A 24,824-nucleotide genomic window follows, 5' to 3' on the forward strand; every position below is an offset into this window, starting at 1 on the left:
AAAATAACTTACAATATGTAGCGTAGGTGAGGACCCTTGTAGAGATTACTTACTAACACCAACAAATAACACACTTTACACTTACTTCATACCCTTATAAACTCATACCCTTACTAGATGGGAATGGAAACTGGATTCAAGATTAAACGGTAAAATAACAAGAAAATAATGGAATTGTGAAAAAAGTTGAGGCATTCCTTAGTTGCCAGTCGCAAATTCCTAACTCTTTGGCATCTTAATCAATTCAAATCACGTTTTGAACTGACGCAGCTTTTTCAACCTTTCGCTCTTTCTCTTACTGTCAAACCTCTTTTACAATATTTAACTGGAAAATGGATCCCGACGTTTTTAACAATTTACACTGTTTTTCTTATCGCCAACTTTATTCTTTTATAATGAGAGAGAGAGAGAGAGAGAGAGAGAGAGAGAGAGAGAGAGAGAGAGAGAGAGAGAGAGAGAGAATGGTAATATCTTGAAATTCTTCAGACGGAGATGGTTCCTTCTGCGTCTACTTATATAAAACCTTTTCATGTGGGTCTGTGCATTTTTCGTTTTTTATGATTATACCATTCCATGAACTCTTTCGTTGCCAGTATTAATCCGGTATCAACTCGTACTGTTATTGGGTCTTGAAATAGTTTAAATAACTTCAAACAGTTTTTGTTGGATTCCTTATCTCTAAAACTGCAAATTAATCTTGCACCGAAATTATGAAGTTGGCATAAGGTCTCTCTTTATTTTTGAAAGAAAGTGTCGATAGACTAAAAACTATGATTTTGGTATAGTTACTTGTTCATATAAGAAATGTATATCCTTCTACTTCGTTCACTTCCTCCAGCAATCGCACTATTTTGCTGCTGTAGAACAATGCATATTTTTTCTTTCATGAAAACTCTTCCATCCATTTTGCGTGAACGCCTGGGGGAACGAGATTAGCTGCTGGGAACAGGGTCACGAGAGCAATTGCCAGCTCCTTTGTCAGCGTGTTTCCACCGAATATGAGCAAGACCGTTGCATTCAGCAGAAGGGGCAAATATGAATGTTTTAACTCTCACCTGATTTTCGTCCTGTTATGTTTTCATAGTTAAACATTGCATATTTGATAAAAAAGGTAACTTATTGACTGAATCATGACATTAGGTCGTGAACATAAATATTGGTTAAGTTACAAGAGGGGAAATGGAACAACATTATAATATAACTGTAATCATTCTGAATACGAAAGGTAAACATGACGCTAATTGCCACTGATTAAATGTTGGGTATGAAATGTGTATTGCGTACTTCCGTTCTCTTTGTGACGCCATGGTACACTTTTGCATCAATCAATCAATCACTTCCGTTCTCATTTGTTTGAAATTTGAGATAGGTCTTTCGATGAATCGAACGGATTATAATTCTTTTTAAATCCACAACACGTAAACGTGAGATGTTAACCACTTTTTTCCGACCGATGATTATGACCTATGACCTGCACAGTTGTAGGATATACTCGCTGAACGGTCAAATATCTCATTCTATGTAGAAATCTAATAATACAAATGTATTCAAGAATCATTTCTCTACAATTCCTATACTGAATTGCTTTGTTATTTACGAGTATCTTAACAATTAATATATAAATAAATAAATAGATAAATACAGGGAAATATCTGGAACTGATTAATACAAGCCATTTTTTATCCATGATAAAAGTGGCAAGTGATGGTAAGTATCTTTTGTGGTGCCATGGAAGTAGTGTACATTTGATGTACATCGAGTATATTTGTCTACTGTAATAGTTCTGGCCGCTTTTGGGAGTGTTGTAAGGACAAGACAGACATGCTCTAAAAATTTCTGAATAGTTTTGAAACAGTGACTAAAATTTATGAATATATTGCAGTGGCACTATTATAAAATCTTTGAACCAAAACCTCTACAATTTATTTCATCCCAACGCCTGACTAATAAGTGTCGAAGGAGACAATGACTTTGGATATATCCTTTTATGAAACCACAAATTACTTTCGAGGTCTTATGGAAAGGCTATATACCATTAAGAACGAAACTGACTGACGATGATATTCTTTCTCGCATCGCCAATTGATCGGCGTACGTTCACACCGGTCACTTATATAAAGCCCCTCAGGGTGCCTGGGTGACAAAGTCCTGCTTAGGCCTTTCAGTGGCTAATACATTTATGAAATTAGGTATATCCCTTCAATAAGGAGTTTATCATTATAAACTGATGGATGCCCTCGAGTGTTTCCCAATTTCCTTTGTTACTTGTATTACTTGACTAGATGTTCTTCCGAGCCTCATTTATCTCCATTATTTTTATTTATTTATTTATTTATTATGCGTTGCCAGGTATTGGCCCTCATTTTCTTTACTGTATGTTTCCTCCTTAAGCGCTTGAAGCTAGGTAGCATGAAATTCATTGCTAAGTGTTCCGTTTTTTGAATCTTAACAAATGCATGGTCCACAAACTATTACACAAAGTCGGGTTGTATTCCTTGACATCCCGACAGACCTTCTTGATAGAAAAGCCACGTTCCAGGATTTGTTATGAAATAACTACTCAAAACTACATTTGCTGTTCTGAGGTAATGTGACCTTAGGTACATCAAGTACACTAGACTATATCCGTCCATATTGCCAAGGTTAGGCTTAAATAGCAGTATTTACCAATCATGACCTTTGTCGAGTCCCTTGGTCATTATTTTTTAGCTTGCCTGTCAGTTCTAGCAATTTACTACTTTTAGATTTGCACTTTTCTGAACTTCAATAATGAATGCAAAAAATAAGGCGGAACAGCAACATTTTTCCACAGCGTTCCTATCTAAGGAATATCTATCAACATCGCACACTGACGTGTACTCCAATTTGATATGCATTTCTGTGCACAGCTTCTTACAAGATTAAAGTGAAAATGAACATCTTTTTTGTATTTTTTTAAAGTTATACAAGCCTTGGCATTTCCTGCAATAAATCAAGACAGCATGCTTAACAAACAGTTTATAATATTGTAAAACTTTAGGATAATAAAAATAGTTAATGTTTGTACTTATTTAATAAAGAAAAAAGCTTTTGACCAGCGTACTTTTCAGTCATTATAGATCACTCATAATCGGATTATTTTGATTCTTTTAGGAGACTTTGAGCTGAATCTTGGAGACGCTCCTTCTTCCACAGTACTTTACACAAATATTCATGGCTTTTGGTCAAATTTTCTTGATCTCCGTAGCGGTAACCGTAGTTACGATTTGATATTGTTATCTGAGATACTTGTAAGTAGCAGCAAGTCAGGCGTTGAATTTTCAAAACCGGGGTTTGATGGCCCCGACTATTTATCGTCGTAACATCTAGCATGCGTAAAGTATGAGTGTATGCATTGGGTCTGGGTGGCCTATTTATCGTAAGAAAAATTTGTAGTGTAGCAGGAATCAACGTATTTCTTTGTTCTAGGATTTTCAGTAAGTTTCATAATACTTATGTATTTACTATTTATGGCAATGCAAACATTGCCAGTTAGTTCTGTGTATCCTCCGATTTTGTCCAGGTAATTGAGGAACCCAGCAACACATTCTGGTAAGAGATAAGACTTTTTATTCACAGATGTTCAAGCAATCGTCAATCAAAGGTCTGCGAGTATATAGGTATTTCTGACCATTGTGCCATTGATATGCAAATATCTTTCCATCAGTATTTTCCTAATTCCACGATTAGAAAAACGGCCTGGCTGATATATAGAGCCAATTGGGACTGCATTATTGAACCTTGGCAGGAACTTTATATATCAGATGCTATATTAGGTTCTGATCCCAAGGAGTTAAATGAAAGCTAATGGCTAATTTCGTAAGAAATGTTCTTAGAAAGGTCATCAATATTAGCAACGGTTCAATGGTACATTAAGATAAAATTACCATGACAAACAAACCAAATTCCACACATGTTTACTACAATAATTCCTTCTAGAGGAAACTTGAAGGAATTGCTCAGCCTCATCTGTGGTGGACCAAGTTGGTTATTGGCCCCAAGGAAAAGACTGAACAGCTTCATCGGGCTTTCTAAGTAAGCAATCAGCTGAGGATGTCCCTCTCGTAGATACTTGTCATCTTGAACTTTTTATTTTTTGTTTTGTTTTACAAAATATGCATTTTGTTCCAGGGATATTAAGAATATTCTTGATAATCTTGATAGCTGGGATGGGGAAGACCATGATGGATGTTTCCTTTGTTTTTAAAAAAAAAGTTCTAGTGTGTTGTCTCCCAAGATTAGTAGATTATATAGATTTTTATGTCGATGCAGTAGCTTTGTGGATGAGCACAAGCTTAGTAATACAATGCCTGTTCCAAAGAGCAATATATCTGCAGACTGCAGTAGCTATGGGCCAATTTCTATTCTTCCAGTGCTCTCTGAAGTTGAAGAAAAACTTACTTCTAAGCCACTATACAAGTATGTGATACCCTATGGATTATTGGCTGATAATCAATATGCATATTGGAAGCAGTTAAGTGTCCGTGATGCTCGTTTAGATTTGACAAGCCATTGGCAAGAAGACCTTGATAAGGGTTTTGAGTGTAGAGTCATTCAATAGTTTTAGTGATGCTTTGGATTAGTAAATCATGCAGGGTTTATTTATAATAATAATAATAATAATAATAATAATAATAATAATAATAATAATAATAATAATAATAATATGCTTTATTTCGGCTCGGGGCCATATACATTGAATATACAAAATACAGACAGTAACATACACAATCTAGATACATGTGACATGATAAAATAGAAAAAGAAAATTAATAATCGGCACTTATCCACAAGGTAGCTGAGGTAGCATAAAAGCTAGTAATCATCATACTGGTAATAACAGTAATAATATTGGTGAGAAAAAAAAAAAAAATATGCATTGAGAGTAATAACTCAAATTTCAACTAGAGACCTTAGGTGGTTACAGTAGTCAGGTCCAGAGGGCTTAATACATAAATTAAATGTAAATAAAACTTTAACTTGATAGTAATCACAGTAATAATGAAAAATTAAAATATCAGCAATAAATGTAATAATGCCAAAAACTGCAGATGACATCTCGCCAATACAGAGATTAAGTCCTTTAGGGGACAAAGGCCTCATTTTCCCATCTTTCCCACAATTTTGATTTTCTTCTTGCTTCACCTCTTAGGATGCTTTGTATGAGCGAGTTGCTGCTGTTTCTCACTCGGGTTACCAGACTGGACATTGTTCGCCTAACAATGATTTTTAAATTGTCCAGGTGGTTTTCTATGAACATCTGTGTGGCGGAGTGGTAGCGGGGAGTGTTTGTGAGGCGCCTCAGAATGTCATTGTGCACAACAGTGATGCGTCGCATCGTCTCTCGGGTATAGTTCGTCCAGAGGGAACACCCATAGATACTGTAGCAGTACGAGCGGAAGAGCAGCAGTTTCACGTCTCGGTGACAGAAGGCAAACCTCCTTGCAATCATGTTGCCCGCTGCACATAGTTTACGACGCTTCTGTTCAATGTCTGCCGTATCTTTTAGGTCGTCGGTGATAATGTGACCCAAGTACGGAAATTCGTGCACAAATTCCAGCCGATGGCTTCCGAGGGAAATTTGAGGTTCTGCAATATGCTTAAGCGATCTCGGGAGCAGCGACATGCACTGGGTCTTGGTTTCGTTGTAGATTATATCAAATTCCTCTGCATATTGGCGGCAAGTGTCGATGAGTCGTTGGAGACCTTGCACTGATGGGGAAATCAGAACCATATCGTCGGCGTAACAGAGGTTGTTTATAGTTGTTTCATTGACAGTGCATCCAATTGGGAGCGAGTTCAGTTTGACGTTCAAGGCATCTGTGTACGTATTAAACAGGTATGGAGAGAGAATGCCCCCTTGCCGAAGCCCGTTTAGGGAGCCGAAGGTATAAGATAATAGCGTTTCCCCATTTGACACAGAATTGCTGTGTGGAGAACCAGCAATGTAAAATGCCAATTAGATATAAGGGTGTGCCCCTTTTATGCAGCTTCAGGAAGAGCTTCAGGTAGTTTACTCTGTCAAATGCTTTTCTCACAAAACAAAGGAAAACAGGAGAGGCTGATGATAGGTAGTAGTTCAGCAATTCTTTCAGTATGTAGATGCAGGTGTCGGTTGAGTGGTTTGCTTTAAACCCGAACTGGTTGTCAGTGATGTGTAGAAAGGGGAGAAGTCTCACTAGAAGAACAGACTCAAGTATCTTCGATGCGATCGTTGTGATTGCAATCGGCCGGTAGTTGCCAGGGTCAGCTGCATCCTTTAGCTTGTTTTTGGATTATATGGTATCAAGTGAACTAAGAGTAGGGAGTCTGGAAGAAACCGGTGAATATGCACGCATTGAATAGGGCAGCTAGCAAAATGTAAATTATCGGATGGCAGAGTTTGAAGGCCTCTGCAGGAAGACCATCACAGCCGGGCGATTTATTATTAGGTAGGCTGTTTATGGCATCGCTGATGTTACCTGGCGTAAAACGGTCGGCAAAATGAAATTGAATGTTGTCAGTAAGGAGGTTATCTACATCCCTTCGGGAATCTTGATCATTTATGCAATTCAGGATATTGTTGGAAGTGATCGCCCCACATACTTGCAATAGCTTCGTCTCCGACTGCTTCCCCTACTCTCTGTGATAGCTTTTTAGTTTTGGGATTTAAAGACTGGATATCTTTCCACAGACGAGGATAATCACCAGATTCTAAGTTTCTAGACATTGCATCGGCTCTTAGTTGTTTTTCATATAACCTGCAGTGCTTAAGAGCAAGTTTGAACTGCGCTCTCGCCTGTCTCATTAGCAATGCAGTGTGCCCTTCCCTGGGGCTACCATTTTGCCTCCACAGTAAAAACATTTCTCGTGAGTATGTATACAGATCTTTAACCAAGTCATTCCATCCAGGAATATTACGAGAATTACCTTGACGAAATCTGTAGGCAGTCCTGCCCGAAGCAAGCAAAGCGGAGATTATGTTCGAATAGAATTCATTCAGATCCCTCTTGTGGTGGTCATTTCTACAATTTGTGTTAGTACAAAGTAAGGCGTCTGCTGGTTGAACTATTGACCGCAACCTGGTTTCCGTGGTCGCTCTAAAGTATCTGGTTTTCTCTTGGTTTTTAAAATCCCAGTTTACGCTGGTGGGTGATCAGTTAGGGGGTTCACGGTAGGGAGGGATGGGGTACTGAATGACACCTGTAATGGGATGTGATCGTAGCCCGTTGCAAGGTCATAGCGAATATTGCAGGTCATAATAGAATCATGAAGTTGTGGGGATGTGATGCGGTGGTCCAGCCAGGAAGTTGTAATAGCGTCCGCTCTATTATGTACATATGAATAAGAGGAGGGAGGGAGGAGCATACATCGCTAATTGGAGAGCATGATTTTGACAGAAGCGAGTAAGTTCATTATAAAATTGTTTTGTGGGGCGAGAATTAAGGTCCCCTATTATACAAATATGATCAGCTGGAGAATCATGAATAATACTGTGTAACTCCCCTAGGATCATGCAGTAATGATCAAAATTATTGTTATTTTCCCATGGCATATAAACATTGATAATTAGGATTTTAGAGTTCCCTATTGTCAACTTCAGAAACTTAGAATGGGTGGATATGTTTTTAGATTACTTACATCTGTTGATGGGATCTTTTGCGAACTACAACTTCTTGCGTCTGGAGTTCCATAGGTAGTTTTATTGGTCCACTGTTATTTTTAGTTATACAAGTGATATGGTTGTCGTCTAGAAAAGGAGATCATTCAGTATACCAATGATACAACACTTGTGTTGTGGGTGTAATAAAATATCCAACTATGGGAAATGAAGCCGTCCTTAGTCTCAGCTGTGACATGGAGGAGATTAACGAATGATGTAATCGGTGTGGTATGAGGCCGAAGTCCAGTAAAACGAAAACGCTTATGATTAGTACATCAAGTACTGATTTTCCACCCATCCTCTTTTTCAGTTGGATGGGACTCTGTTGAATGAATCTGAAGCTTTAACTATACTTGGTGTACCTTTGATTCACATCTTACTTCAAGACTTCCCTTGAAGGCACCCTTGCCTGGGGAAGATCCTCCATAGAAGCTGTTTTCCTGGAGGTAGGCAGGTTTCCTGCTAGGCTGGGAAACCACAAGGCTAAGGGGCCCCATGGCTCTGTAGGGAGCCTTCCCTTGATGGCACCCCTTTCCTGATGGAAGAACCTCTCTGTAGGGAAGCCTTCCCTTGATGGCACCCTTTCCTGTGGAAGAACCTCCTTAGAGGCTGCTTTCCTGGAGGCAGGCAGGTTTCCTGCTAGGGTGTGGAAGTAGGCCTGAGGAGGGCCTAACCCATAGGGCTAAGGGTCACCAAGGCGCCCTAAGCCAGCCTTCTGTAGAAAGCACCCTTGCCTGGGTAAGATCCTCCTCAGAGGCTGCTTCCCTGGAGGTAGGCAGGTCTCCTGACAGGTTGGCGAAGCGGGTCTGAGGAGGGCCTGAACCACACTGCTGAGGGGCCCCAAGGCGCTGTAGGGAAGCCTTCCCTTGAAGGCACCCTTGCCTGGGGAAGATCCTCCTTAGGGGCTGCTTCCCTGAATGTAGGCAGGTTTCCAGCCAGGCTGGGAAAGCGGCCCTGGGTAGAGCCTGAACCACAAGGCTATGGGGCCCCAAGGCTCCGTAGGGAAGCCTTCCCTAAAAGGCACCCTTTCGTGGAGAAGAACCTACTCAGAGGTTGCTTCCCTGGAGGTAGGTAGGTTTCCTGCCAGACTGGGGAAGTGGGCCTGAGGAGGGACTGAACCACAGGGCTAAGGGGCACTAAGGCACCCTAAGGAAGCCTTTTCTAGTGTTAAGTGGTGCAGCAAAATTTTTTGTGGTGCGTTTTTGTAAGGTAGAGTGATTGCTTACCTGCTTCTTCTTCTTGATAATGCGTTCTGCAGTCTTGGTTTTAACTGTATGCGTCTTCTTAATGTTAGTTCTGGATTAGTAATCTTTGTAGTCTTATTCTCTCAGGAGAAGTTTGAATGGGACGAACTGCAGAGTTTCTTTCTTTACTGTGCAATTAGTTACAAGTAATACCAAAAATTAGAGTTACAAGTAATACCAACAATTAGTCAACAAAATGATACACAGAACAATATCGAAAGAAAAATTATATGTACAGTTCACTATGCACAACTGTATAAAAAAAATTCTCATGCACTGTTAATTCAAAAGTATACTAGTATACATATAAAACAATTTTTTTCGTTAATTTGAACTCAAAGTGCACAACCTGTTAAAAGAAATTATTCAAATAAATGGGACACAAATACATAAGCATTCTAATCATATACATCACCAACCGAGTGTAAAAAAAATACTAATATTTCCTAGCTATCAAACAAAAACAAATTGAAAAAAAAATTGAAAAAAATTCCAGCTTCAGCACACTTACGTCTGTTCATTCATTTTGCTTTTTCGATATCACTTGCTTCGTTGTCGAATTCACTTGTGTTCCCCAATTCAATCTTGACTGACTGTTTTCTCGTTTCGTTGTTTGGGAAGGATTCGTCCTTGTCGAAAATTCTTCAGTAACGTTGATTTTTTAACGGGAATGTGTTTTCGTTCATCTGCAATACACTCATCTGCTTTTAACAGATTATGTATAGAAATCTGTTTGAGTTTTTCTCGGCTGCTACAGTTCTACGTCTCGACTCCATGATGTTATGTCTGCCTCGCGCACATTATTATGCCTTCGTTTCATAGCACACTACGTCTCGTTGTTTTTCTTCGAGGGGAAAACAAAACTGTTCTTGCTGTTGCATAAAGTCTATTATTGCACTTTTCGTTTACGTCTTTAAGCAGGATTTTATCGATCACTATTTTTCTTCGACGTCGTTATTAATTCTTAAGTTATGTTCATCAATTGGTATCACTGTTGTAACTCGAAATGTGCATTTCTTTAACTATCTTCACTGCACATTACGTCTCCTGGATCCACAAGCACCGGTGGTTAAGTGGTGCACCAAATTTTTTCGTGGTGCATTTTTGTAAGGTAGAGTGTTCGAGTTATATAATCGCTTACCTGCTGCTTCTTCTTGATGATGCGTTCTGCAGTCTGGGTTTTAACTTTATGCTTCTTCTTAATGTTAGTTCTGGATTAGTAATCTTTGTAGCCATAGTCTCTCAGGAAAAGTTTGAATGAGACGAACGATAGAGTTTCTTTCTTTACTGTGCAGAGAATAAGAGTTACAAGTAATACTACAAGACTTATAAATTTAATGTTGGACTCTGGCAATATTTCTGCTTATGTACTCAACGACTGCTGCCAGTCCTCTCTGGCTTCTTCTGTCAATCTCAACTTGAGCCACCCTCGGTTCGTATTCGGCACCACCTCCTTAGGCGGTGCAGGATCTGGTTCTCCACCCAACTGGATTCTTGATTCGTGGAGTGGTGTCTCCTAATCTTGTCCCCATCCCCTTTTAGGTGGGGTTAACATGTTAATTCCTCCTTTTCCAGGCGGAGTCAATAGTTTAACATGTTAACACCTCCTCAAGGAGGCAGAGCTGCATTCCTGCTAGAAGTTGAGTAAGTTTGGTCACAGGTCAAAGATTTTATGACGGTCTTAAGATTTTAATTGCGATTGTGTTATGGTTCAACTTCCTCTGACTAAGGTTTTGTTGATCAAATTCTGGCTCACATACCAAAACTCAATTCTCTCTATCTCTTTCTCGTTATTTTCACTGTACTTTGATTTTTCTCTCTCTCTGTTTTTACGCTCCCTTATCTACTAATATTTCTCATAGCTATCATTACACTACAAAGCACCCTTGCCTGAGGAAGAACCTCCTCAGAGGCTTCTTCCCTAGAGGTAGCCAAGTTTCTTGCCAGGCTGGGGAAGCGGGCTTGGGGAGGGCCTCAACCACACCGCTGAGGGGCCCCAAGGCGCTGTAGGGAAGTCTTCCCTTGAAGGCACCCTTGCCTGGGGAAGATCCTCCTCAGAGGCTGGTTCCCTGGGGGTAGGCAGATTTCCTGCCGAGCTGGGGAAGCGGGCCTGGGGATGGCCTGAACCACAGAGCTAAGGGGCCCTAAGGCTCCGTAAGGAAGCCTTCCCTTGAAAGCACCCTTGCCAGGGGAAGAACCTCCTCAGAGGCTGCTTCCCTCGAGGTGGGAAGGTTTTCCGTCAGGCTGTGGAACCTGGCCTGGGGAGGGCCTGAACCACAATGCTGAGGGACCCCATGGTGCCCTAAGGAAGCCTTCCTTTGAAGGCACCTTTGCTTGGCGAAGGACCCCCTCAGAGGCTGCTTCTCTGAAGGTAGACAGGTTTCCTGCCAGGCTGGGGAAGTGGGCCTGGGGAGGGCCTAAACCATAAGCCTGAGGGGCCCCAAGGTGCCCTAAGGAAGCCTTCCCTTGAAGGCACCATTGCCTGGGGAAGATCCTCTTCAAAGGCTACTTCGCTGGAGGTAGGCAGGTTTCCTGCCAGGGTGGGAAAGCAGGCCTGGGGAAGGCCTGAACCGCAAGGCTGAAATCCTTCTGATATACTTTCCATTCTATCCATTCTATAGATACTGTGTTGGGATCTGATGATACCGCTTTCTCGATGAATCTTTCTCGAACTCTGCTTTTGTTGTGCATTTCTAATTTTCTTTCTTTTGTATTTTATCTTTAGTCATAGTGTTTTTCTTACAGTTGCTTTACAGTGCATCGCATAAGGTGCACTGAGCATACAGCCCTACGAGGGTTAGGTTATGGGATCACCTGAAGAAAAGCGACCCCAACACACGCTGGGGTCGCTTTTCTTCAGGTGGAAAATATTGGAGTCGCTTTACTTAAGGTGAGGAATTTACAAGGTAAAAAGCCAGTTTATAAGTTGATGATTATTAGCGTAACGACATAAGGGAGACTACCCAATAAAAGTGCTAAAAGGGGTTACAGTAAGGCCGTGGCGGAACGGCGCTTCGTGCCTTATCCGCATGTTTAAAGATTCTTGGCAAGCTCTGTATGTTCTGGTAAGAGGTAATGTTGCACTGCACGCGCTAGCCACAGGGGTTACAGTAGGTTTGATTGGTTAATTAATGATAATAATAATGGATGCGGTATTTCCTAATGGAACAGGTGATTACTGAACATTTCATAATTTTTACTTAAATACTGAATAAAAGGATGAAGATTTGAGACACCAACAGCAGAGGTCGTTTATCTTCAGGTGGAAAATATTGGGGTTACTTTTCTTCTGGAGGAAAATATTGGGGTCGATTTTCTTCAGGAGAGGTATTAGGTGTCGCTAATCTTCAGGTGATCAAGGTTATGAAAGTCTGTGTTCCTGTATTCTTTAAATAATGTCTCATTAACATTATTTACAACTGGTTTTAGTATGTTCTCTCAATTAAGTATATGAAAGAACCCTCTCAGTCTTCGTGATCTGGTACAATTCTACACTAAAAAGAAAAAGAAGTTCCTAAGAGGCCTCGCATACTCGTGTAGAAAATCCTGTTAAAATATGAAATTACAAAACGTTCTTTAAAGATCATTAACATTGCGTGGTTAGGCTAATTTAACATTCAGAAGACTTCTGGACCATAATTCTCCGACTAAATTTAAACCCTTACCTTCGTACAAATACCTTGGGTCAAAACATAACCAACATTTTTGGTCTGTACATACTTTACATACCTTAACACCGAACACGAGAACTACTGATGGACGGCTTTCTTTGGTGAGAATCTTACCTCCAGGCAGTCTCTTTACCAATCACAAGCTTCCGCGCCATTCCTTTCAAATCAAATTCAAATACAACGGTGGCATCTGTCGGTAACTTGGAAAATGAGAAAACTGACAAAACAGGAGAACTGAATAAAAATACTGTAAAAATAACATATTTTGAAAGGTCAGTAAGACTGAGGTGGTATACTTGTCTGCAACTCGATAAGAATAAATAAAGTCAATGATGCTAAGATAGAGTATTCATTTATCAGAAATCGGGTAATGTCTGGAGCAATGTTTCAAACCATCGAAGATATGGCTCATGAAAAAATTGTTAATTTGTTAAATTTGTTATATAAAGAAGTATTGGGTTTCTAAGACTCTCTCTCTCTCTCTCTCTCTCTCTCTCTCTCTATCAGAAAAGAAAAGCGCCCTCCAACTGTTAAGACATTTCGTTGTCTCAAGAATTATTCGCAGAATTACCTCTGTGAACTTCTCTTAAATGACTGCTGTTCCTTAAATACAATTTTATTTACTGATGATGTACACTATCAGGTCCATATTTTTAACGTTACTTTTGTGAAATGTTTGGACGTCTGTGCTCCTTTTATTACGAAGGTAATGAGACACCCGCCTGCTCCTTGGATCGACACCGAAATTAAAGATGCAATGAGATCTGGAGACAATATACTAAAGGAACTTAAAATAAATAGACAAGACCTAAATGTTGAAAGTAGTTACAAAAGGGAAAAGAAACACGTTAAGACAATGCTGTCTAATAAGAAGAAAAACTATTATAAGGAAGAATTCTCCAAATGTAAGGGTAATATGAGGGGAACATGGAATGTCATCAAAAAAAAATATACCTCCGGAAACAAAAAGTCTCCTGGGGGATCACTTGAAACCACAGACATTGATGCTCAGAAGAGAGCAGATGATTTTAATCAATATTTTGCCAATATAGGAAGGGAAACGTACGCCAGATCACAAGAAAATATCTGCAATAACAATCAACTCCATTATGATCAGCCCTCTACATCATTATTTACAATAAATAAATTCCGACCTCAGCCAGTTGATATGGACACTGATTCTTGTAATAAAACATCTGTTATTGTCAACACCTCAATTGTTACAGGTAACTACCCTGACCTTTGGAAACATCCTTACGTAGTTCCCGTTTACAAAAGTGGAGACACTGAAAACGTTTGGAAATTATAGACCAATATCTCTTTGTTGGCTGTCATTTCAAAAATACTCGAGAAAATAATTGCCATTCAACTGATGTTTTACCTTGACTCAAATAATTTACTAGTTAACGAGCATCATGGTTTTAGACCCAATCTTTCAACAGAAACTGCGCTACTTACAGTTACCAATAAAATATGTGAAAATATAGAAAATAAGAAATTATCTCTCCTGTCCAAAGCGTTTGACAGCGTTAATCATCAGGTTCTAATAAATAAATTAGCTAAAGTCAATGTCGACTCTTTTTGGTTCGAAAATTATGTGAGCAATCGCTTCCAATCTGTTCGTGTTGATTCAATTCTATCCTCTCCTGAGGAGATATCTTTTGGTGTACCCCAGGGGTCGATTTTGGGTCCATTGCTGTTTTTTATCTATATCAATGATCTACCACAACATATACGGGATGGACTTCTTGTTATTTATGCTGACGATACACAGATTCTGCTGACTGGGGACTTGAAAAAGCTAGATGATTTGATTAAGAGAGCCGAAAATATATTGACTATTGCAAAATATTATTTTAATAGTAACGGCCTATTACTTAACGAAGGCAAGACCCAGGTCATTTTCTTTGGATCAAGACAGTATATCTCTCGCATCCCGGAGAACACGAACATAAAATTCAGTAATGTGACACTTGTTCCGTCACACACAGTTAAAAACCTGGGAGTTTTCATGGATTGTAGCATGACTTTTAGTGCACATATTGACGTACTACGCAAAAAGGAAACTGGCATCCTGTTATATCTTAACAGAGTGAGTGATAGATTTGAGCCAGACTGTCGAGTCATGGTGATACAGTCGTTGGTAACTGAGTGTTCCTGGAACTACTGCTTGCGGGTCTGGGGTTCGCCACCAATAAAACCCAGCTGGAAAGGGTAGAGAAAATACAAAATTTTGCCGCAAAGGTCGCCGTTGGAGGTGCCCGAAAAATGACATGTTAGGTTTACTCCAATATTTGAAAAACTGAATTGGCTACGAATGGAGCAGAAGTACTTATACGATATATGCCTCTATTTTTTTTTTTTTTTTTTTTTTTTTTTTTTTTTTTTTTTTTTTTTTACAAAATCAGAAATAAACTTCTGCCGGAATGGCTCTTTTCCTTGTCAACGGTAGGCCAGAATCGTACTGAGAACATTAACACGAGGCACCAAGATCACTTATCTGTTCCGAGAACTTTCACCGATACGGAAGCGAGGCGTCTAGATGTGTGTGGTCCCGTGTTCTGGAACCGTCTGCCTGCTGATATCAAGCAGCGCGAAACCATATCTTCTTTTAAATCTCATTTGATTGACACACTTTACTCCAAAAATGAGAAACTCTTCATTTTTAACCCTAGGTCTCATCACTGTCATAAGTTTTAGGAGCTTTAGAAGTATTCTCTTCTATACCGAATAAAGGTTGTGAAATTTTATCTTTGGTTGTAAACTCTGTTTACTTTATCTTTTATGAGAATTAGCTAATTTATTATTTTACTGATTTGAAAGTTTTCACTTGATTGTTTTTAAGGTTCGTATTCATTTTATGCCTATATCATTATATGTTGTTTATCTTACTGCATTTCTGTTGCATAGAGTCGAAATTTTTTATTGCATTTCCGTTTTTATTGATATCAGAGATATTGTATTGCAATATGCCACCTGTATACTAGTTGCAAGTCCTGTGATAATGAGTACTGTTTATTATGTAAAAACTCTTTATAAAACTATGAATAGACCTGTGTTACTCAAGAAAGAGTAAAATTATGTAATAGCCATTTTTAATGGAATAAAGAATTTGACTTTGACTTTGACTTTGACTCTCTCCCTCCTTTGGTGAACTATGATGCATATGAGGGGTTTATGATTTTACTTTCCGCGTATGCGCACACAACTCGGTCTTTGTTGTTCATTTACAAAGCAATATGTTGATAAAATAAAATACACAAGAGTATAGAACTTTTATCTGATACAGTGTAGTCTGTACTGCATCTGTAGTGTAGCTATATATCACATTCTCTCGATAAATAACTTTAGGCCGCATATATATAAGAGAAAAGATCTCTTTTTTTTTCCTTAGACACAATACTTAAACTCAATCGAGAACATTCACCCAAGATATATCAATTTTAAAGCCTGATTTTTCTTCGAAATAAAAATCCCTTGCCTTTTCATAGAATAATAAGAAAAATATAATAGCAAACTAGTGGTTTTGATGTAAGTTGTAGATCTTGACACGTTTAAGTAGTACTCACGGGAAATGCGGTTTTCCTTTTTACTCCATTTCATCCAGGTTTTCACAGCTAAATAGTCCTCTGCCTTCAATGATTTCTCCATTTCCAACAGATCTGAGTGTTCGTCCTCCTGCAAGTGTCATTGTGTTCTGAGATGCCTTAATCATCCTCTTGGCTAATCAAAAGTCGTTTTTCCTCCTCAGTTGAAAGGAAGCTCGTAATTGGCCGAAAGCTGTGGGAAGGCGTTCAGGAAGAGACATCAAAGGGATCGTACTCTCGCTCTTTTGTCTTCACTAACTCGATAATGTCGTTTGATCTGTTTAAGTTTCGGTTGCTTTTATATAGATTTGATTTATATAGATTTTTGGCATTATGCCAATCACTGAGGCAACTAAGGCCATTCAGCGCTGAAAAGGAAATTGACAGTAAAATGTTACATAGGTGTAACAGGAGGAAAACCTCGCAGTTGCACTATGAAACAATTGTTAAGAAAGGGTGGACAGTAAGATTGGAGAAAGAATACGAACGGAGGTACAGTAAAATGAATGAAAGTAGTTGCAGCTAGGGCCGAAGGGACGCTGCAAAGAACCTTAAGTAATGTTTACATTGCACCGAATGAGGTGTGACGGCGCTACCTCCCAACGTGATCGGTTGCTTTTACTGTGAGTGATTTTTCATATATTTAATGTGTGAGATGTGAGAAAGTCGTTTATCAAGATTCAGAGGTTTATATATTTGAATATTCAGTGAAACCTTGGTGATAGTGCGATGCTTCGTCTTGAAGTTCTAAAATGAACGTTTGTTAGTGTATTCTCGTAATTGCTTTACCACTTATGGATGGTTACTGCTTGCGCGTAGATAGTATGTACACCTTTCTTGGACGTAAATATTTCACGTTTTATTGGGAGATTTCTAACAGGTATTTTTAGGAAAAAGACGTACACTGGTTTGGGTCTTAACTTTTTTAGAAACTGCTCTATGACATTCAAGCTGAATTATTTGGCAGACTTTTATTCAGAGCCTATTCCCTATGTTCAGATTGGAATAGTTTTCACAATGAAATATCCTTTCTTAAAGTATTTTTTAAGAATAACTGTTATCCTGGTGACCTCTGACAGAATTGTAAAAATGTTTTTAAACAATATTTATCAGCGCAGCTTATTGTGTTCTCAAATTCCGAAGAAATTAATGTATCTTGTATTGCCATTTGTAAAAAATGTAGCCTTTAGACGTGAACTAACAACAACGCTAAGCACTTTGTACCCCTATGTTAATTTCAAATTTGTGTTCAACAACCCTTTAACAATAGGCAGACTTTTTAGATTCAAAGACACCCTTCCGGAATTGATGCGTTCTTTCGTTGATTATGAGTCTATTGTCCAAAATGTAATTCCCATAGAAGTGTCAGTTATCGCACTGGCCATAAGAAACCATTCAAATTCATGTAAAACTGACATTATGTATAATTTCAACATACTCTGTCAAACTACTGATTGTATCTCGCTCCTTCTTTTAGAATCTCTTTACATCAAGAAACTGCCTCCTTCCTTAAACAACCAAACTACCTCCACACCATTCCATATTGCCTAACTGCCTATTACTCACATTCTCTCTCTCTCTTCCTTTTTTTATTCCTCTAACATCGCCTTTTGACTATGCTCTTCTTCATCAGTTAACAACCCAACCTCTCGATGTAAGCCAGGCGAAACCCTTTCTTTGTTTATTTTTTCAATATCTATTTTTTGTTTTGCTTTTTGATCTGCTATTTTACTGCAGTGTTTTAATTTACTTTTAGCTTAAAGTCGCTTTGTAGTTTTTATTTTTCTTTTAGCTTAGTGACAAAACTATGTCTTAATTATTGGCTTATTTTAGGACTCCTTTTGATATTGTAAAAATCTAAGATTAATAATAAATAGTCCTGAAGAAGGGAAAGGACTCCCGAAACGTAGGTGTAAATAAAAAGAAAAAATATCTTAAACTCACCAGGAGCGAAAATCCTACAAGTTATATAATTATTATATATATATATATATATATATATATATATATATATATATATATATATATATATAATCTAGGATATCAAAACCTTACTAAGGAAACACTGGAATTTACGGTATCGTATCTGGAACCTTTCCCTAAAAGCAGCAAGTCCAATATCTCTAGAATCAGATGGCTTAAAGAGTTAAAAGATTCCATCGACCGGAGAACTCTTCTCGGGCTTCAAAATTGCATTCAGTTCTACTGTAAATGATAATCTCCCTCTTCTTTCTATATAAGGGCAGGCCACTCCAAAGCCGACGCCAGCATCTGGCCTCGAGCCATTCATGTAAACTGCAATGGAGTTATCATGTTGCGAGGAATGATCTAAAAATACTGACCTCATTGCTTCATTGGGCATTTCTGCCTTGGTAAAATCAAAATATCTATACCACTCAACCTCTAGAATGTTCCAGGCAGGACAACCGAATACTTAGCCATTAAAATCTCCATCCTTGGCATGTATAATTCCTTGATAATACATTTCACTCTAAAAGAGCAAATGATTGAGGTTGCTTGGGATGATTTTCATCAAACTGCCAATGCCTTTCATTTCTAATATAAATGCAGGTTAAGGACTTAAGGAGCCTCTGAAATCTGTAACAGCTCCGAACCAGCTGACGTTGGTTATTCAGATCCAGAGGAATCTCACCAGCATCTGCAAGCATCCTTCTCAGTGGGAGATTATTTAAAACAGAGGCTTTCAACCTGGGGTACGCATACCCCATGGGATACGACGAGGGCTTGTCAAGGGGCAATCTGCTCCCCGGCCAACTAGGAGAGTTGATGAAAACAGTTTCAGCCATTTCATTAACTGCTTTTGCAGCTGATGTAATAATACCATATTTTGCTTTTGCAGCTCAGTACTATAACCTTGAAAATTTACTGTATAGCCAGAAGTAAATAATTATAAAAAATTGTCTTTATTTTCTTATGGAAACCTTTATGTTTACAATATTATTGTTTATGTCAGGAGAGGAAAAGTTTGAAAACCCCGGATTTAAAATATCCCCTAGCCAGTCTTATTCCTCCAAGATAGATTGAATTAAGCATGTTTAGTGCACTGGGCTTTGTTGAAGTGTACACTTGACGCCCATATATCAATTTTGAAAAGACTAACGATTTGTATAGTCTTAGCATTTGAGTTCGTCATGCACCCCACAAAGTGCGGGAACAACTTTCAGCACATTCATTGCTTTTGAGCATTTTGTCTTGATATACTTCAAATGTGGAATCTAATTCAGCTTGCTATAAAAAATCAGCCTTGTTTCACCAACACATGGAATTCTCTGTCCATGTATGAACAAATCTGAATGGCATGGTTACCATTTTACTAGCGGAAAATCTAAAACCATTAATCTCAGCCCACTTTGCTATATTATTAAAGCAGAGCTGAAGGCAGCGTTCAGCCACTGCCATCCTTGTTGCTGTAAAAGAGGTTAAATGTTACATCTGGGGAATTATTTTGTATACCCCATTGATTGCTAAGGGGAAGAAGGTTATGGTTAGAATACTTACTTGTGGCACTCCTGCCTCTTCTTGGTTTAATACATTTGATATTGTTGCTCCAACGCAAAAAAAAAAAAAATATCTATTCTTAAAAAAGCCTGGATAAAAAGAAGCTAATTTGCCTCTCAGGTCACATTCATTAAAAACCCTCAGAATGCCAACTCATCAGTTGTCAACTGCATACTTCGAAAATCACGCTGAGCAGGTGACAGTATACCACATTAAAACTGTGTGTTCACCAGTTTTTCCACGATCTTACACAAATGTGATGTCAGTGCAATGGGATAATAATTTTCTGTCTTGAATCGGATTTTCCTTGGTTTCACAAATGGCAGTAATTGTATCGTCTCCCTTAGCCTAGGGAAGATAATCTCGGAAAATGCTGTTAATGAGGCTTAATATGAAAAATTGGGTATTTTTGCCGGTATGCTTAATCAGTGAATATTTTATATCATCTAGTCCAGGAGCTGATTCACTGCATTTATTCAAGGATGATTCAAATTCTTTCATGGTAAAAAGTACGTTGAAATGTTTATTCCTTGATGTGGTAAAATCTATTTTTACCTGAATAGGGTCTGTCATCATTTTTCTTTGTAACATTAGCAAAGTGTTTGGTAAACTCATTTGCCACTAACCGGGCATCTGCTACTTCACTACCATTAATTTTGACAACTTGAGGTTGACAAGGAGTAAATTTGCCTGCTATTTTTTAACTCTTCCAAAATAAAGCCAAGGGTGTTTTTGAATTTAATGAAGAGTTGAAAATTGTCCAAGATTTCTTTTGTGTCTTTTTGTTTTCCATGCGGAAATGAGCTCTTGCTTTTCAAAATTCGACAGCTAATACTCACACTCTCGTCTGAATGCTGATCTCATAGTTTTATGAGTTTCATGGCATTTACCAGTATTCCAGGGAACTGGTTGGCGGATAAATATGCCTGAATTCCTCGGTATTGACTAAAGACCAGCCCAAAGTATAATTGTAATCAAAAAGTCAAGAGCATCCTCTACACAGGGAAAGTCATCAGCCAAGTCATCTATTGAGCTGCGTTCCTAGAATCAACTTTACCAATGTTCCATGTAGGTAGACTTGAAGTTGGCGGATTTGAAGCTTGATTCATTACTATTGGAAAATGGTCGCTATTAAATCTATCTATCATTTATCATTCTCCAATTAAAATCAATAAGCCGGTCATCACTGCGTTTTGATAAATAAATTGCTGATAATGTGCCTGTTTGAATGTGAAAATACATAGACTCCACAGTGTTGAGGTTTCCGACATTTTCACTTTCTATGATGGAATAAAGGCAATTGGTGAGGAATAACAAAGGGACATGGTAGCTGTTGAATGAGGGATTTAAATTTATCAGTGGGGAAGGCTTCACTAGGCGCCAGATAGAAAGAACATAATGTATACTTTTTTTGCCAATGGGTCTGCACACCTTTCACTTTCAGTGTAGACTGGATACTAATAGGATTTTGTGGGATGTCATTGCAAATATATAAAGCCACAACCCCTGACTATTTATATTTACGTTATAAGGGAATAATATGATGTATACTCTCGAGGGCTTGGACATGTATTATTACTAATCATAGCCTCTTGCAAAGCTGTATATACAAGAGACACTTCTGATATGAGCAGCAGCCTTAGTTCTTCCCATTTAGATCTTAATCCCAGATCTTAATCCCTGACAGTTTCACTAGAGAAAATTAATTAACTTTACTTTAGTTTTGAGGCTATTAAACTGGATCCCCATTTAAATGCTTTAAGTTTATTGTCTTGCTCCTGCTTTTTTGAATTCGATGATGGTGCTGCTTCCTTGGAGGAGGACTTGCCACAGATGGCAAAGCCTTTCCCGTATCATGTGCTTGGGACACCCTTGATATTTCAATTTCAGGAGCACCATACAAAGCTAGCACTGCCTGAGGAGAGGTAGAAATTTCAGGTTCAATTGATGCATCCTTTGTCGCGTCGGGAGACCCAATCACTTCTGGAGTGGGCTCCAGTTTGACACAAGCACCAGATACAGATAATGTGGCCTCCATAGAAGCCGCAATGCCAGCTGCAGCTGGAGCAGCCTCCAAAGAAGAATTGACACACCAGACATAGATGGTATAGCCTTCACAGAAGCAGGAGTGCCAGGTACATCTGGCACAGCCTACAAATAGGGAGGAGCGCCAGGAACCACTGGCGCTGCCTCCAAAGAGGCAGGAGCACCAAAATCCACTAGAACAGCCTCAAAAGAAGTAGGAGTAACAGAAATTACCAGTGCAGCCTCCATAGATGCACGGGTAGGTAAAGGTCACCACTGATCTTTCATTTACGTTACCAAAGGAGGCACATCAGATTAGTTTTTACATTCCTTCTTTTTGAGGCACAATAATAGAAAATTATATTCCTAGTCCAACATACCGGCTTAAAATTTTGTTTTTAGCTTCCGTCATCTTAATTCTCCTTTTAGCACACTATTCCTTGAGTACATTGGCAGTAAATGTGGGTTGTTGCAGATGATATGCCAACTATATACTCTTTTCACTTTGATGTATTTTATATTGTAAAGAAGGGTTTTGGTTGGAAATAGAAAAGTGTTTAGTTGGAGTAATAATATAAACTTGACAGATATATAATGTGCAGATGATATTATATGCAGATGATACTATACACAGATGATGCAGTAGAGCACCAAAATATACAGTGAGATAGAGGTGGGACTTAATATTAGACAACACAATTGTAAAGGACTAAGAAATCCATTTCCGCAGTGGAAATTAGGCTATTATTATACGATATATATTGAATTTATAATTATTATATATATTATATCTATTATATATATATAATATATATATATAGATATATATATATATATATATATATTATATATATATATAGTATATGTAATTTTTTTTCAGTGCCTTGGCAAAATGATAAAGTATGCAAACATAATTATATAGGATTATTGTATAGTGAGACTAGGATATACCTTTCTGCTGTGAAAATTAGGCTATTATTATACATATATATTGAATTTCTTTCCTCTATTATATATATATATATATATATATATATATATATATATATATATATATATATATATATATTAATACATACATATATGTGTATGTCTGTGTGTAATTTCTTTTTCAGTGCCTTAGCAAAATAATTGTATAGGAATATTGTTCAGTGAGGCTAGGGAATACATTTCCACAGTGGACATTAGGATATCACTATATACATTGAATTTCTTACTGCCTTCGCAACCCAGCTGCTGCCAGCTGATTTCCACCCAGCTCCTTCTTTTCAACACACTATCACTATAGAGCAGCGAAGTCAGGTCGCATAGTTCTGGTTTGCTTTTCACTAGTTCTATTAACATTTCATCTGAAATCACAAAGTCAAAGTAAGTTTTGTAGGTTCATTTTGTTCAGTTTGAGCCTATGTTTATGCTGGCTCTATGCATTGTCCTTATATCAGTGATAAATAAAAGGAATTTTTTTTATTTACCTAACTTTTGCATGATCCCATGATGTGTTTTCTTTTCATTATTCATGTTTTCATACGACAAAAGGTAGCAAAACCTGCTTTAATGAAGGCTGATCTCGACTGGAGTGGAGCAGGACCGTGGCAACTGTGTTCACACTGGCGCTCACTGTCCACTTCGCTCCAGTCAAGATATCTTTTGAAGGGACCGTGACCAGAGCGAGAGCGCACCGTGAGCGCTACTGTGAATGCTTCCATTGAAATTCATGTAACAATATTGGACCGGACCGGAACTGGATCGAGAGCGGAGCGCGTCGGACCGTTAGTGCGAATCAGGCGTTAATGTTACCTACAGTTGTGGCTGCCCTGGGATCCTCACCTGGATATATACTAGATCTACAGTGCCATAGGGGTCGTCATTCCGTCAAGATCGGATCCAGCGCTGAGGGCACTGTTTAGCATAAAAATTTCCCCTCTCTAGATCAGGTCGAATATTCCATACGGTGGGGTGGCATGCCGTCCAACTCAACCCTCCTTCAAGGCAAAAAAGCGGTGAATTCCGTAATGTAATACAATCCAAAAGTCGTCAACGAAAGGGGAAGAAGGGAAGGGGGAAATGTGCAGGAGAAGTAAAATGTTCCGGTGAATTCACAGCAGAGCGGATTCCCAGGCCCCCTTGCCACGCCAGAGGGTTGGGATCAGGGAGAAATAACCTAGAGAGAGAGAGAGAGAGAGAGAGAGAGAGAGAGACCTTACCTTACCTTACAGACCTTACATCTTGTTCGGGTTGCCCCAGGTCCCTCAGTGTGAGGCACCTCTAATGTCTACCAGAGAGTTGCTAGTACATCTTCCGGTATATTTTGCATCTTCCAATCTTGGATGGTCTGGGATGCAGTTTAGATATTTGTCGAGCTTATTCTTAAACACATCTACGCTCACTCCTGATATATTCCTCAGATGAGCTGGCAACGCATTGAATAGACGCTGCATTATCGATGCTGGTGCGTAGTGGCATTAATGTCCTGTGTGTTTTCTTTCCTTATTTTTCCTGGTATAGTTTTGGGCACTATTAATCTACCTCTGCTTGCTCTTTCTGATATTTTTAGTTCCATGATATTTTCTGCTATTCCTTCTATCTGTTTCCATGCCTGAATTATCATGTAGCGTTCTCGTTGTTCTTTCTAGACTATATAATTTTAAGAATTGTAGTCTTTCCCAGTAGTCTAGGTCCTTAACTTCTTCTATTCTAGCTGTAAAGGACCTTTGTACACTCTCTATTTGTGCAATATCCTTTTGATAGTGTGGGTACCATATCATATTGCAATATTCAAGTGGACTACGAACATATGTTTTATAAAGCATAATCATGTGTTCAGCTTTTCTTGTTTTGAAGTGCTTAAACAACATTCCCTTTTTCATTTTTGTTTACATTTGCCAACAGAGTTGCTATTTGATCATTGCATAACATGTTCCTATTCATCATCACACCAAGGTCTTTAACTGCTCTTCATTATTTGTGATGGTCTCATTATTAGGTCCTTATATGCATATAGCTTTCTTTCTCTGTCTCCATAATTTATTGATTCAAATTTATCAGAGTTAAATACCATCCTATTTACCTCTGCCCAATCATATACTTTGTTAAGGTCTCTTTGTAGAGCGTTCCTATC

Source organism: Macrobrachium nipponense, chromosome 24 (assembly GCF_015104395.2).
Source record: "Macrobrachium nipponense isolate FS-2020 chromosome 24, ASM1510439v2, whole genome shotgun sequence".
NCBI lineage: Eukaryota > Metazoa > Arthropoda > Malacostraca > Decapoda > Palaemonidae > Macrobrachium > Macrobrachium nipponense.